This window comes from Sturnira hondurensis, unplaced genomic scaffold (genome assembly GCF_014824575.4).
Source record: "Sturnira hondurensis isolate 20B ecotype Veracruz unplaced genomic scaffold, ASM1482457v3 Scaffold0019835, whole genome shotgun sequence".
Lineage (NCBI taxonomy): Eukaryota > Metazoa > Chordata > Mammalia > Chiroptera > Phyllostomidae > Sturnira > Sturnira hondurensis.
Genome location: NW_028092466.1, coordinates 2,214,572 through 2,228,270, shown reverse-complemented (window position 1 = coordinate 2,228,270; position 13,699 = coordinate 2,214,572).

Here is a 13,699-nt window from a genome sequence, read left to right as displayed (position 1 = left end):
ATGAACACGGTATACGTCTCCATTTGTTTGTGTCTTCCTTGATTTCTGTCTTCAGTGTTGTGTAATTTTCTGCATACAGGTCTTTAACCTCCTTGGTTAGATTTATTCCCAGATATTTTATTTTTCTTTTTGCTATATCAAATGGGATTTTTTTCTTGATTTCTGCTTCTGCTGATTCATTGTTAGTATACAGAAATGCCTTTGATTTCTGGATATTGACTTTGTATCCCGCTGTTTTGCCAAATTCATTTATTAGTTCCAGCAGTTTTTTGGTAGAGTCTATAGGATTTTCCATGTACACTATCATGTCATCTGCAAACAGTGACAGTTTTGTTTCCTCCTTTCCGATTTGGATGCCTTTTATTTCCTTTTCTTGTCTGATTGCTGTGGCTAGAACTTCCAATACTATATTAAATAGAAGTGGTGAAAGTGGACAACCTTGTCTTGTTCCTGATCTTAGTGGAAAAGCTTTCAGTTTTTGCCCATTCAGTATGATGTTGGCTGTAGGTCTTTCATATATGGCCTTTATTATATTGAGGAATGCTCCCTCTATTCCCACTTTGCTGAGTACCTTTATCATAAATGGGTGTTGTACCTTATCAAAAGCTTTTTCCGCGTCTATTGATATGACCATGTGGTTTTTGTCCTTGCTTTTGTTTATGTGGTGTATTACATTTACTGATTTGCGGATATTGAACCATCCTTGCATCCCTGGGATGAATCCCACTTGGTCATGGTGTATGATCTTTTTGATGTATTGTTGGATGCGATTTGCCAATATTTTGTTGAGGATTTTAGCATCTATGTTCATCAGTGATATTGGCCTAAAGTTTTCTTTCTTTGTTGTGTCTCTATCTGGTTTTGGAATTAGGATAATGCTCGCTTCATAAAAAGAGTTTGGGAGTTTCCCATCATTTTGGATTTTTTGGAATAGTCTGTGAAGAATAGGGGTTAGCTCTTCCTTAAACGCTTTGTAGAATTCTCCTGTGAAACCATCTGGTCCGGGGCTTTTGTGTGATGGGAGTTTTTTGATTACTGCTTCAATTTCATTTGCTGTTATTGGTCTGTTCAGGCTTTCTACTTCTTCTTCATTGAGTTTTGGAAGATTATATTTTTCTAGAAATTTGTCCATTTCACCTAGGTTTTCAAATTTCTTGGCATACAGTTCTTCATAGTAATTCCTTACAATCCCTTCTATTTCTGTGGTATCAGTTGTAATCTCTCCTCTTTCATTTCTGATTGTGTTTATTTGTGTCCTCTCTCTTCTTTTCTTAATGAGCCTACTTAAAGGCTTGTCTATTTTGTTTATCTTTTCAAAAAACCAACTCTTGGATTCATTGATCCTTATAATTGTGCTTTTGGTCTCTATGTCATTTAATTCTGCTCTGATCTTGGTTATTTCCTTCCTTGTACTTGCTCTGGGCTGTCTTTGTTGTTGTTCTTCGAGTTCTTGCAGGCGTCGGGTTAGGTTGTTTGTTTGAAATGTTTCTATTTTCTTTAGGTAAGCCTGTATTGCTATGAACTTCCCTCTCAGGACTGCCTTGGCCGTGTCCCATAAGTTTTGGGTTGTTGTGAGTTCATTTTCATTTGTTTCCAGAAACTTTTTGATTTCTTCCCTAATTTCAATCTTGACCCATTCGTTGTTTAATAGCATACCATTCAGTCTCCATGATTTTGGATGTTTGGGGTTTTTTCCTGTGGGGTTGGTTTCTAATTTCAGTCCCTTGTGGTCAGAGAAAATGCTTGGTATGATTTCAATTTTCTTGAATTTGTTGAGGTTCATTTTGTGTCCTACCATGTGGTCTATCTTTGAAAATGTTCCATGTGCATTTGAAAAGAATGTGTATTTAGCTTCTTTGGGATGAAGCGCTCTATATATATCAGTCAAGTCCATTTCTTCTAGAGTGTCGTTTAATGCTGCTATATCTTTGTTGATATTTTGTTTGGAAGATCTGTCCATTTTTGACAGTGGGGTGTTAAAATCCCCTACTATAATTGTGTTGCTGTCAATATCTTTCTTGAAGTCTTCTAGGATTTTTCTTATATATTTGGGTGCTCCTATGTTGGGTGCATATATATTTATGATGTTAATGTCTTCGTGCTGGATTCTTCCCTTGAGCAATATGAAGTGACCTTCTGGGTCTCTCTTTATGGCCCTTTTTTTGAAGTCTATTTTGTCTGATATTAGAATTGCTACCCCGGCTTTTTTTTCTTGTCCATTTGCTTGGAAAATTTGTTTCCAGCCTTTCACTTTTAGTCTGTGATGGTCTTTTGTCCTGAGGTGGGTCTCCTGTAGGCAGCATATGTGTGGGTCATGCTTTCTTATCCATTCAGCTATTCTATGTCTTTTGATTGGAGCATTTAATCCATTTACATTTAAGGTTATTATTGATAGGGACTTATTCATTGCCATTTTTGTACCACAGTTCCTCTCTGTCTCTCTCTTTTCCTTCCTTTCCTTAAAGCAGCCCTTTTAGTATTTCTTGTAGAGCTGGTTTGGTGGAGGCATATTCTTTTAGACTTCTTTTGTCTTGGAAGCTCTTTATTTGGCCTTCTATCTTGATTGAGAGCCTTGCTGGGTAAAGTAGCCTTGGTTGTAGGCCTCTGTTTCTCATTACTTGAAATATTTCTTGCCATTCTCTTCTTGCTTGGAGTGTTTCCATTGAGAATTCAGTAGCCAACCTTATTGGGGCTCCCTTGTATGTTACTTCCTTTTTCTCCCTTGTTGCCTTTAAGATTCTCTCTTAGTCTTGGAATTTTGCCATTTTAATGATGATGTGTCTTGTAGTGTGCCTCTTTGGGTTCCTCTTGAATGGGACTCTGTGATTCCTGGATTATTGTAACTTTTTCTCTCATCAAATTAGTTAAATTTTCCATCATTACTCTTTCAAATAGATTTTCTATGCCTTGTTGTTCTTCTTCTCCTTCTGGTATTCCTATTATTCGTATATTATTACGTTTCATATTCTCTTGCATTTCTCTTAGTCCCTCTTCATTCTTTTTTGAGCCTCTTTTCCCTTTCTTGTTCTTTCTGTTCTACTGTGTCCTCCAACTCGCTGATCCGATCTTCTGCGTCATCGATGCTGCTTTTCATCCCTTCTACTGTGTTCTTCAGTTCTGAAATTGTATTCTTCATTTCCTCTTGGCCTTTGCTAATAGTTTCTATTTCCTTTTTCATGTTGATATAGTTTGCGGAGAGCTCATTGTAGCTCCCCTCTAGTTTCTGGTAGCTCCCCTCTAGTTTCTGGTAGCTCATTGTGAGCTCTTTGAATTTCCTGATAACTAGTGCTTTGAATTCAGTATCTGATAGCTGGCTTGCCTCTCTTTCATCTGACATTATTACTGAGAATTCCACCTTTTCTTTCATTTGGGCATTGTTTCTTTGTCTTCCCATTACTTATGAGAGTCTTCTTGTTAGCTTCAGCTTCTTAAATTGATCTGTTCTGACTCCCTAGGTTTATGGTGTGAACTTCTGTGGTAGAATACCTGTGAAATTCAGTGGTGCAGTCTCCTGCAGGTATCTTGATGTTCTCCGCTTCCACCTACTCCTTTCTTTTTGTGTGTATGATCAGAGGTGCTGGGCTCCTGATGAGTCCTCTGTGGCAGACGCCCAGATGCTGGCCATAGACAGAAGCCTCTGGGCTCTGGAAGCTGTGGCAGTAGCAGCTCTGAGGTCTTTACATGCTGGCCAATGGCTGCTGTTCCCACCACTGCTGCTTTTGACTCTACTCTGGGGTGCCTGGCTCCCGAGGGCAGCTGGCCCTGCCACTGCTGCTTTTGTCTTTACTCACAGGTGCCTGGGTCCCAATGAGTCCTCTGTGCCAGACACCCCTGTTGCTGGGCGCAGGCGGATGGAAGCCTGTGGGCACTGACCACTGCGGCAGCCGCAGCTCCAGGGCCGTTATGTGCTGGCCAATGGCTGCCGCTGGCCTGGCCGCCTCCATCCTTACTCGCGTCCCTGAGACCCCAACGACCTGTAGCTGTCTGGTTCGTCACTATCTCTGGTCTCTTATTTTCATAAATGCTGGGGAATCGTTGGTTGGGGAATTGATTGTGCTGTTCTTCAGTAAATCTGCCAGGATTTTCTCCCAGGGGTAGGAGAACTGGAGTTGCTCCATCCTACTCCGCCACCATTTTTCCCTTATTCCCTTTTGAGCTCTCTTGAGCTGATTTCAATTCCTTATCTTCAAATAATTTCAGCTCACACCATGGCATGACCACACTAATCCTACCCTACACCCAGGCTCCCCTTGACTTTAGGGTCCAGGCCCAAAGGACCTGACTAACTTGTTTCCTTCTTTTGGCCTTTTATTATGTTGTCCCTTGTGCTTCAGTCACCCTGGAAAACCTTCAGTTTTGGGACATGCCATCCTGTCTTCTGTCCCTGCTTCCACCACACTACTTGCTAGAATGCCCTTTGACCCCCTCCATGTACTAACACTGCACTCACTTCTGCCTTCAGGTCTCAATGGTCATGCCAGTTCCTCAAGAAGCCAGCTGTCTTGGTCTTCCAGGCTAGGTCTCTTCCCTCTGAAGGGGCACTCCCTTGGTGGTTGGTGTGTTTTTTTTCTTTTCTCTTTTTGACAACAGTTTACATTCAGTATCATTTTGTGTTAGTTTCAGGTATATAGCACAATGGTTAGATAATCATATATTTCACAAAGTGTTCCCCACAGTATTTACTACCAGTTACTTAATTCCTTTACCTTTTCACCCAAGCCCCCTCCCTTCTGGCCACCATCAGTCTTTTTTCTGTGCCTATAAGTCTGTTTTTATTTTATTTATTCTTTTGATTGCACATATAAGTGAGATCAAACAGTACTTATCTTTCTCTGACTGGCTTATCTCCCTTAGTAAAATACTCTCTAGGTCCATCCATGCTGTGGCAAATGGTAATATTTCATTCTGCCTTATGGCTGAGTAATATTCCACTGTACCAGAGCTATTGTGTTCCAGAACTTTTTATCCACTCATCTATTGATGGGTGCACTGTATTTCTTTTCGACACTCCCTCACTCCCTGTCACCACACTTCAGCTCCTGAGGGTAGAGCCATGTTTGCTTTAGCCCAGCTGTGTGCTCCACCATCAGGGCCACGCCTGGCACATGGACAGCCCTTCAGAACTGTCTCTGGATGAATTGATTCTGGTGGAATCATGGAGAGGAAGCAGCCAAGTGCCCAGCGAGCCAGCAGAGGTTTGTTCAGAGCTGCTGTCTGAGCTGAGCCTTGAAGGACAGGCAGGAAGATCTTATCTAAGGCTCTCCCAAGAATTTAGGGACATAGACGGGGTCCATGGGGCCAAGTCCAGGATTTCAGATAATATGCTCCTATACATGTGGGACTTTGTGCAACATCTTACTCCAAAGGGCTAGTGTGAGGTTCAGAAATAGCACATGTACAGGGTCCAGCAGAAGTAAGGGCCTGCTGGAATGTGGTAAGTAGGGTAATAATATGGGTGCCATAATTTATGGTTTTAAGTTGAACATTTTACCTAAAATGTCACATGGTGTGCTTGAGTGGGATATTGTTATGTTACAGAATTACATGCTTATGATTTAGTAATAAAAGATTTTGTCATAAAAAGGGGCATTATTTGTGCCAGACCCTGTAGAATAGCTGGCATTTCTTTTCAATAATGAAAACTGTCATTATTTTCTTTAAATCAAAGCATATACAATGCTATGGGACCTTGAATAACTCATTCTAGCCTCATTTTAATAATCTATGTCATCACCTACCTTCTCAACCACATTAAACTGTTATAAGGACTGAGTTCTCTGAAGTTCACAATCCTAAGTACAGTTGCTGTTGTTATTATTTTTGATTTCTATAATCATCAGACTGTGGGGTCCACAATGAGGTGCTCTATACTTAGGAGCCAGGCAGGTATCCTTTTCCTTGGAGAGCTAAACTGTGAAATATGCAAAGTCACCAGGAATACAGAGAATGATTCCCAAACCAGTAACATTTGAATGCAACTTGGTTGAATATATTAGCATAGTAAAAAAGAGTCTGTCAATCATAGAACGGAGGAACAGAAAATGTTGTCACAGTGGCAAATGAGGGCCCGATGTGGCCTGTGCAGGGAGAAGGGCAGCTCCGTCAATAGGAGGGATGTGCTTCTGTTTCCAGAGGCAAGGCATGGAGACGTCCTGGAGATGCTAATCGTCTCCTCCCTGCTCCCTAACAGCTTCCTGAGGATCCTGCCCAACCCACAGCTCCAGATGTGACAGGCCTTTGTGGCAAGTGCCCCTCCATGCTGACCCACCACCTCCATACTGACTAGGACCAACAGAGTCAGGAGTGAACAGCAGAGGAAAGCTGGGCTGATCAGTTTCTCTCAGTATTTGGCTCAGGGATGGGGAGACTGAGTCATTTGGCTGTGCAAGTCACCAAGCTGGAAGGTTGGAAGGTCTCTGGGACAGAGGCCACCATCTACTAGTGGCTGCGTTGAAGGCTTATGCAAGCAGAGGAGTAAGCAAACAACGTCTGTAAGAAGACAAGGGCAAATGAGATGCCTGGAAAAGCAGAGAACAAGAGGGGAGAGAATGAAGGCTAGGGAGAGGGAGGCAGTTGCACTAATTTTTCTGGTTCCTAATTCTTGCTCTGCTTCTAAACAGCCTTCCTTTTTTCTTTACACTTCAGTGAGTAGGTATATGTTTCTCCCATGTAACTAAACCATGTCTAAGACAGAATTGTAGCTAATAGACCTATTTCAGTTTTCCTTAGCAAGTTCATCCCACTGTGAGTGAGATGGATGGGTCAGGCTATCCCAGGTGGAGTCGGGTGAGGCTGCCAGCCTGGGTTTGCCTCTCAAATTTGTGGCCTTCCCTTGCCCTCCAGAGCCATGAATGCTAGCACTTTGTTGCAGGATTTGGTTCTCCCTGTGCTATATTGGTTTCTATTGTTCCAGAAACAAATTAATGCAACCTTAGTGGTATAAAACTATATGAATCTATTACTTGCAGTTTTGCAGGTTGGAAGTTCTACGTGCATCTCGCTGAGCTAAAATGAAGGGGTTAGATGAGCTGCATTCCTTCTGGTGGCCCTAGGGAGGAACCCACCTTCTTTCCTGTTCCAGCTTCTAGGGGCTGCTCACATTCCATGCCTCAGGCTCTGTTTCCCATATTCAAAGCCAGCAACTCAGCAGGTTTCTGTTGGCATCTCTTGATCCCCGACTTCCTCTTCTGTCTCTCTACCACTTTTAAGGGCTCTTGGGATTGCAATGGGCCTGGCTGGATAAGCCAGGCTGATTTCCTCATTTCTAGGCCAGCTGCTCAGCAGCATTACCTTCATCTGCAACCTTAACTCCCCTTTTCCATGTAACCTAACAATTCACAGGTTCTAGGCATTAGAGGATGGACATCTTGGGCTGGAGGTGAGGGGCCACATGCCACCGACCATATGTGTAGCCTTGCCAAAGGGGAGAAAGAACAAAATATTGATATGTACATTCTTTAAAATTATGCATTTTATGGACTTCTGGCCAAGATGGAGGCATAGGTAGACACACTGTGCCTCCTCACACAACCAAAATTAAGGACAACAAAGATTTAGAAACAAAAACACAACCAGTACTGACAGAAAATTGAACTGTATGGAAGTCTGACAACCATTCATCCAGATTGGTAAGAGGGGTAGAGTCAGTGGCTGGTGGAGAAGGGTTGTGGCAGGAAAAAGTGGTGGCTGGTGAACCTGGGTGTGGGGTGGCAACATGCAGACCCAGTGAGGCACGCAAGGTGGATAGCTGACTGTGGTCATACATTCGTGTGCAGATAAACCAGGCAAAAATGGGCAGCAAGAAAGACCACTCAACCCAGGGCCCCAGTGCTGGGAAATAAAGTCTAAAAGCACTGATTAAAAATACTTGTGGGGGTTGAGGGCTGGGAGAGATTCCCAGCCTCACAGGAGAGTTCACCGGAGAGACCCACAGGGTCCTAGAACATACACAAGCCCACCCATCCAGGAATCAGCACCAGAAGGGCCCAATTTGCTTGTGGGAAGCAGGGAAAGTGACCGAAAACTGGCAAAGAGCAGAGCAAGTGCCATTGTTGCCTCTCCAATCCCAGCCCCACATACAGAGTCACAGCGCAGCAGAGTGGGTTGTCCCACCCTGGTGAACACTTAAGGCTCCACCCCTCATATGTAACAGTTGCAACCAGACCTGCCCCCCCCCAAATGGCTCAAACGGAAGAATAGATCAAAGCCCCAGAGCCAATACATCTAAGCGACCAAGAGATAGTCAATCTATCAGATGCACAGTTCAAAGCGCTGGTGATCAGGATGCTCACAGAATTGGTTGATTTTGATTGCAAATTAGATGAACAAATGAAGGCTACGCCAAGTAAAATGAAGGAAAATGCACAGGGAACTGACAGTGATGGGAAGGAAACTGGGACTCAAATCAATGGAGTGACCCAGAAAGAAGAAAGAAACAACCAAACAGAAAAGAATAAAGAGACAAGAATTTTTTAAAAGTCAGGAGAGGCTTAGAAACCTCCAGGACAACTTTAAACATCCCAACATCTGAATTATAGGGGTACCAGAAGGGGAAAAGAAACAGCCCGAGTGGAACACTTATTTGAACAAATAATAAAGGAGAACTTCCCCAGTCTGGCAAAGGAAATAGACTTCCAAGATATCCAGGAAGCTCAGAGAGTCCCAAAGAAGGTTGACCCAAAGAGGAACACACCAAGGCACCTCATAATTACATTAGCCAAGATTAAAATGAAGGAGAGAATCCTACAAGCAGCAAGAGATAAGGGGACAGTCACCTACAAAGGGGTTCTCATAAGACTGTCAGCTGATTTCTCAAAAGAGACCTTACAGTCAAGAGGGGGTTGGAAAGAAGTATTCCAAGTCATGAAAGGCAAGTACCTACATCCAAGATTGCTCTATCCAGAAAAGCTTTCATTTAGAATGGAAGGGCAGATAAAGTGCTTCTCAGATAAGGTCAAATTCAAGGAGTTGATCACCACCAAGCTCTTATTTTATGAAATGTTAAAGGAACTTATCTAAGAAGAATATAAAAAGCATGTATAGTAAAATGACAGCAAACTTACAATTACTAACAACCACACCTAAAACAAAAACTAACTAAGGAAACAACTAGAACAGGAACAGAACCACAGAAATGGAGATCACATGGAGGGTTAGCAACAGGGGAGTGGGAGGAGGAGAGGCAGGGAAAGGTACAGAGAATAAGTAGCATAGACGGTAGGTAGAAAATAGGCAGGGGGGAGGCAAGAATCATGTGGGAAATGTAGAAGCTAAAGAACTTATGACACATGGACATGAACTAAAGGGGGGGGATTTGTGTGGGAGGGGGTGTGTAGGGTGGAGGGGAGTGAAGTGGGGGAAATGGGACAACTGTAATAGCATAATCAATAATATATATATATATATATATATATATATATATATATATATAATATGCATTTTGGCTTAGGAAACTTTGGTGCTAAATGAATAGACCCATACATTTTCTTTCCCTGACTGGCATATTAAGACCTGAATCCACGCTTTAGTGAACTACGACCTGAGGTGCACATTAAACTTCTCTGTAGCATTTAAGTTTCCTTCACTATAAATGCAGATAATAATAGTATCATTTGGAGGATTTAAATGAAAATCAAATATGTGTTTTAAAAACATCCTAACTGCCTGCTTCCTTGCCTTTCTTCTTTCCTCTGTCTTCCCTGTCAGACCCTCATGGCCTGGAGGCATGAACTGAATGTCCTAGCAGTGCTCTCAGTGAGAGGGCCTGTCCTGGCTACAGAAGTGACCTGCTGCTGGGAATGTGAAACCAGCATCCCACCGTGACAATGGTCCATAATCTTCTCTAGCTTCTTCTCCACCATATTTTGTCCTTTTTTTGGGGGGGGGTGGTCTCTGGGAGTGTGGACCCCCACAGGGTTTCTCTTTTTTTTTTCTCTCAGCACAGAATGACAAGGGCCACAGAGTCAAGTACGGGATGTGTAGGGGCTGCCAAGTAGGAGATGCCAGCCAGGGTGGTTTTCAGAGCCTGTGTGATGGCAGGAGCTGGAGAACCCCCACCCCCACCCCAGCCTGCATCCCGGCCTTGGCCCAGAGCACACTTCTCCCTGTCTCTTTGAGCAGCTCACTATTTCTTTAGAGGGTGCCCTGTGTAAGCCTGGGTGAGCTCTGTGCACGCCTGGCCTGTGACCACAGTCATGAGCTGCTGACAGGAACACCTTTTCAGGACTGAAGGAGCTTCAGAGCCTTGACCTCCTCACCCTAGTGATACAGGATTGGATGAAGGGAAAAGTCATCAGACTGGTCTGTGGGAGGAAGACTCAGTCTGGCTGGATTTAAATGGCGCCCCTCCGGAAATGCAACCAGTGCAGATGTCAGAGCCTGTTTACAAAACATTCTAGAAAGTTACTCCCATTTTAGCTTGAAAAGCAGTCTGCTCCCTGGGAACGATGGTTCCTTTAAACGTTCTTTTCCTTTCTGCTTCAGACACAGCCCCCCTGGAACCTCCCTGAAAGCTCAGAAAACAACATCCCATGCACTAGTGCCTTTTTTTGACTCTTGGGTTCCCACAGAATCTCAGAGGCAGACACACTAGTATGTAAATCCCAGTTCTCCTGAAAGTATTGGTCACTTAACCTGAGCTTCGGTTCTCTGCACTGTAAAATGGAGCACTTGCTAAAAGCTATTTCCTAGGATTGTTGTGCTGGTTAAAAATCTCCTTGCATAGAACCAGACCCTGATGAAGTGCTTTGGAATTAATATACATTTCTTCCTTTTTGGGTCCTCTGCACCCAGTGGTTGTATGTGCCTTAATTAAAATTAGTCCCCCCTTTTAACAATCTAACATTCAATTACAGAAGGCCTGTCTCAGACAAACACGGTGCCCCCCTTTTCTCCGTCATTCTTCCCTGGGTGCAGTAGACACCTGCCTTCCCAGATTTGAAGCTGAAGGAAGGAAGAGTGCCCTTGGGGAATTAAGCTGCAAGCGAACACAATGGAGCACAGTAGAAACGGGCAGGCAGCTGACGGAAAAGGCGCAGTTTCCAGGTGGGCAGGCCTCGGTTTCAGAAGAATAAGTTACCCGAGGAAAGGGCCCTGAGTGCCTCACAGGAGAGACTGAAAGCAAACAAATGGCAGCACTGGAGGCGAACGTCAGCCGGCCCATATCAGCACAGTCCAGGGAAGAGGGAGTCTCATGGGCGACTGAGGCTAAAGTGCTCCCCATTAGATGGGGCCCGAGAGTGGAGCCCACACTCTTTGAATGTCTCTGGTCCCACTGGTAAGACCATCCTTCTCGGGAAATGGAACACTCAGGTGTCTCAGCGGGATGCCTTGGGTTACAAATGCCTTTGTTCTCATTCTAGGCACTTCAGAAACGTTCCGCCGGTGATACGGCTTTTCTTGGAGTTTGCCTACAATGGTAGAACAGGCTGATCCTATGGAACTTGAGATTTTAGGTCTTGGTGTCCGTAATATCTCCCCGTGAATGAATGAGTTGGCGTTCATTCATTCACTCATTCATGAATGAGTTGGCGTCCAGGTTCTACACGTCAGTGCCAGTGGTTGGTTAGTGTCTGTGCTGAGAGACAGGTCACGTGCAAGCATCAGATGTCAGAGCAAGAGTCACAGAAATTCCCTGGGGTAAGTAATAGTTGTCTGAGACAACTTGTAAGACATTCTGCTGGCCTCTGCTCTTAGTGACGACCAGCTGGCACTTTAGAGAGGGAACACTAACTGAACCCTTCATCTCCCTCAGTGACAGCCCCCATGACAGTGTCACCTGGTGGAGAGATTCTGAGATTCAGAACCAAACAGACCTCGGTTTGGTTCCCTCTCTGCTGCTTTCTATCTACATGATCTTGGGTGTGGAATTTAACATTTCTGAGCACCAATTTCTCCACCGGTTGACACAGGGTTCCTCATAGGGCTGTTGCAAGGATGACAGCCATAGGGATGAACAAATAGAGCCAGGATTGTCACGCCCATGGAGAGGTAGCCATCAGATGAGGAAGGATGATACGCTGTGAGTCTTCTGTTCCATTCTACATTGAGAATCTATATGTCGAAAACCTCATTCAGTCTGACTCCTTGCAGCACTTTGGTTGGGTTTAGGTTCAGAAATCAGCATGGGGGAGGCCCTGAGATTGCTTCTCCTCTCACTCCCCTCGCCCTCCCTGACTCTCTGGCAGGTGTGGTTGGGCCCTCCTGTGTGGAGGAGGGGCGGGAACACAGGAAGGGTGTCTCTTGGCAGTTGAATTTGCTGTCATGGGTATGCACAGATGACATGCTCCACGTGGCACTTCTATGAACTCCTCGGTGAGTCCTCTGGTTGCAGTCACTAGAGTGGGTGAAGCCATCTCAGCTGGCCACCTGTGTTCATTTCCCTTGACATCTGTGAGCCCAATGGTACATCCCCAGCCCCTCGCTGAGATATGGTCACTCCTGCCAGGAAGCCTGCCTGACTAAGCTTCCTTGTCTTCCTCCTCATTGTTAAACACACTTACCTGTGTCATGCATGTAACAACAGAATATTTCTAAAAATAATGGAGCAGAAGACAACTAGTCAAATTCCTGTCACTACAACCCAAATACTCATAAATAGATGAAAGAAGAAACAAATGGTGAGACATCCATGTGCCAAACTAGACTCAACAATAAAAAGCAGTGCACCCACCATTGACATGCACACAACAGGAATGAATCTAAAGCAGACTATGCCAAGTGAAAGACGACAACAAGACTATGTACTGTAGGGTTCCATTTGTATAAATAGTCAAACATACAAACTAATTCATAGTGATGGGAAGCAGATTGATGATAGCTTTCCAATCAGGAAGTAAGGGAGGGATCACAGAGCAGCAGGAGGAAGCAATCATAGATGATAGATGAGTTCATTATCTTGATTGTGAGGTGGTTTCATGGGTATATCCAATTGTACCCTTTAAATATGTGTTGCTCATTCATGTCGATTATATCTGAATAAAACTATTAAAAATTCTTATCATCTGACATATTCCAATAGTCTTCTTCTAGAAGGTTCAAAGCTGGCTCCTACTTCAGACTTCCCTCTGGATCCTGGGCCACAGGCTCACTGTCTTGCCCTCAGCAAAATGAGTTTGTTCTGAAAGCAGTCCTCTTGATTCAGCCATAACCTCTTGACTGGAGACTCTTTAAATATGACCCTGGCTCCCATCGGCCCTTGGGGAGCTTGCATTCCATGGTCCCTAGTTGTTTTTCTGGAGCCTTTGCTCTTCAGCTTCCTTGAGGTGGTGGCCACCAAGCACCTCTCTCCTTTATCTCACTGATATGTGGAGACCAACCCACACAGAACACCAATCCCTCTTCTAAGGCCTCCTCACCTCGGTCTCCTCCTCCCCCTGTGACCCTGCTTTCTCCTACATAGCTTGACAGTGGATGGTGGCCTCACAGAAGCTGTAGGAGCTGTGGTCAAAGCCCTTTGCAGACCTGCACCAGTGGCCTGCACCTCAGTGTGGGTCTACTTGGCACCCACAGTTCTCAGCTGTTAGCCCTCAGCTAGCACTGTGAGACAGGAAAAGTCTCATTTTAATAACCTGGTCCACCTTGCTGTGCTTTGTTAAGGTACAAAGAAATTAATTTCTCCCCAAAGCATTTTTAAAGGCATATTTATCAGAAGAGCAGCAGAGAGGAGCTCAGAGTCCTCTCTGACCACTGAGGCCTCACA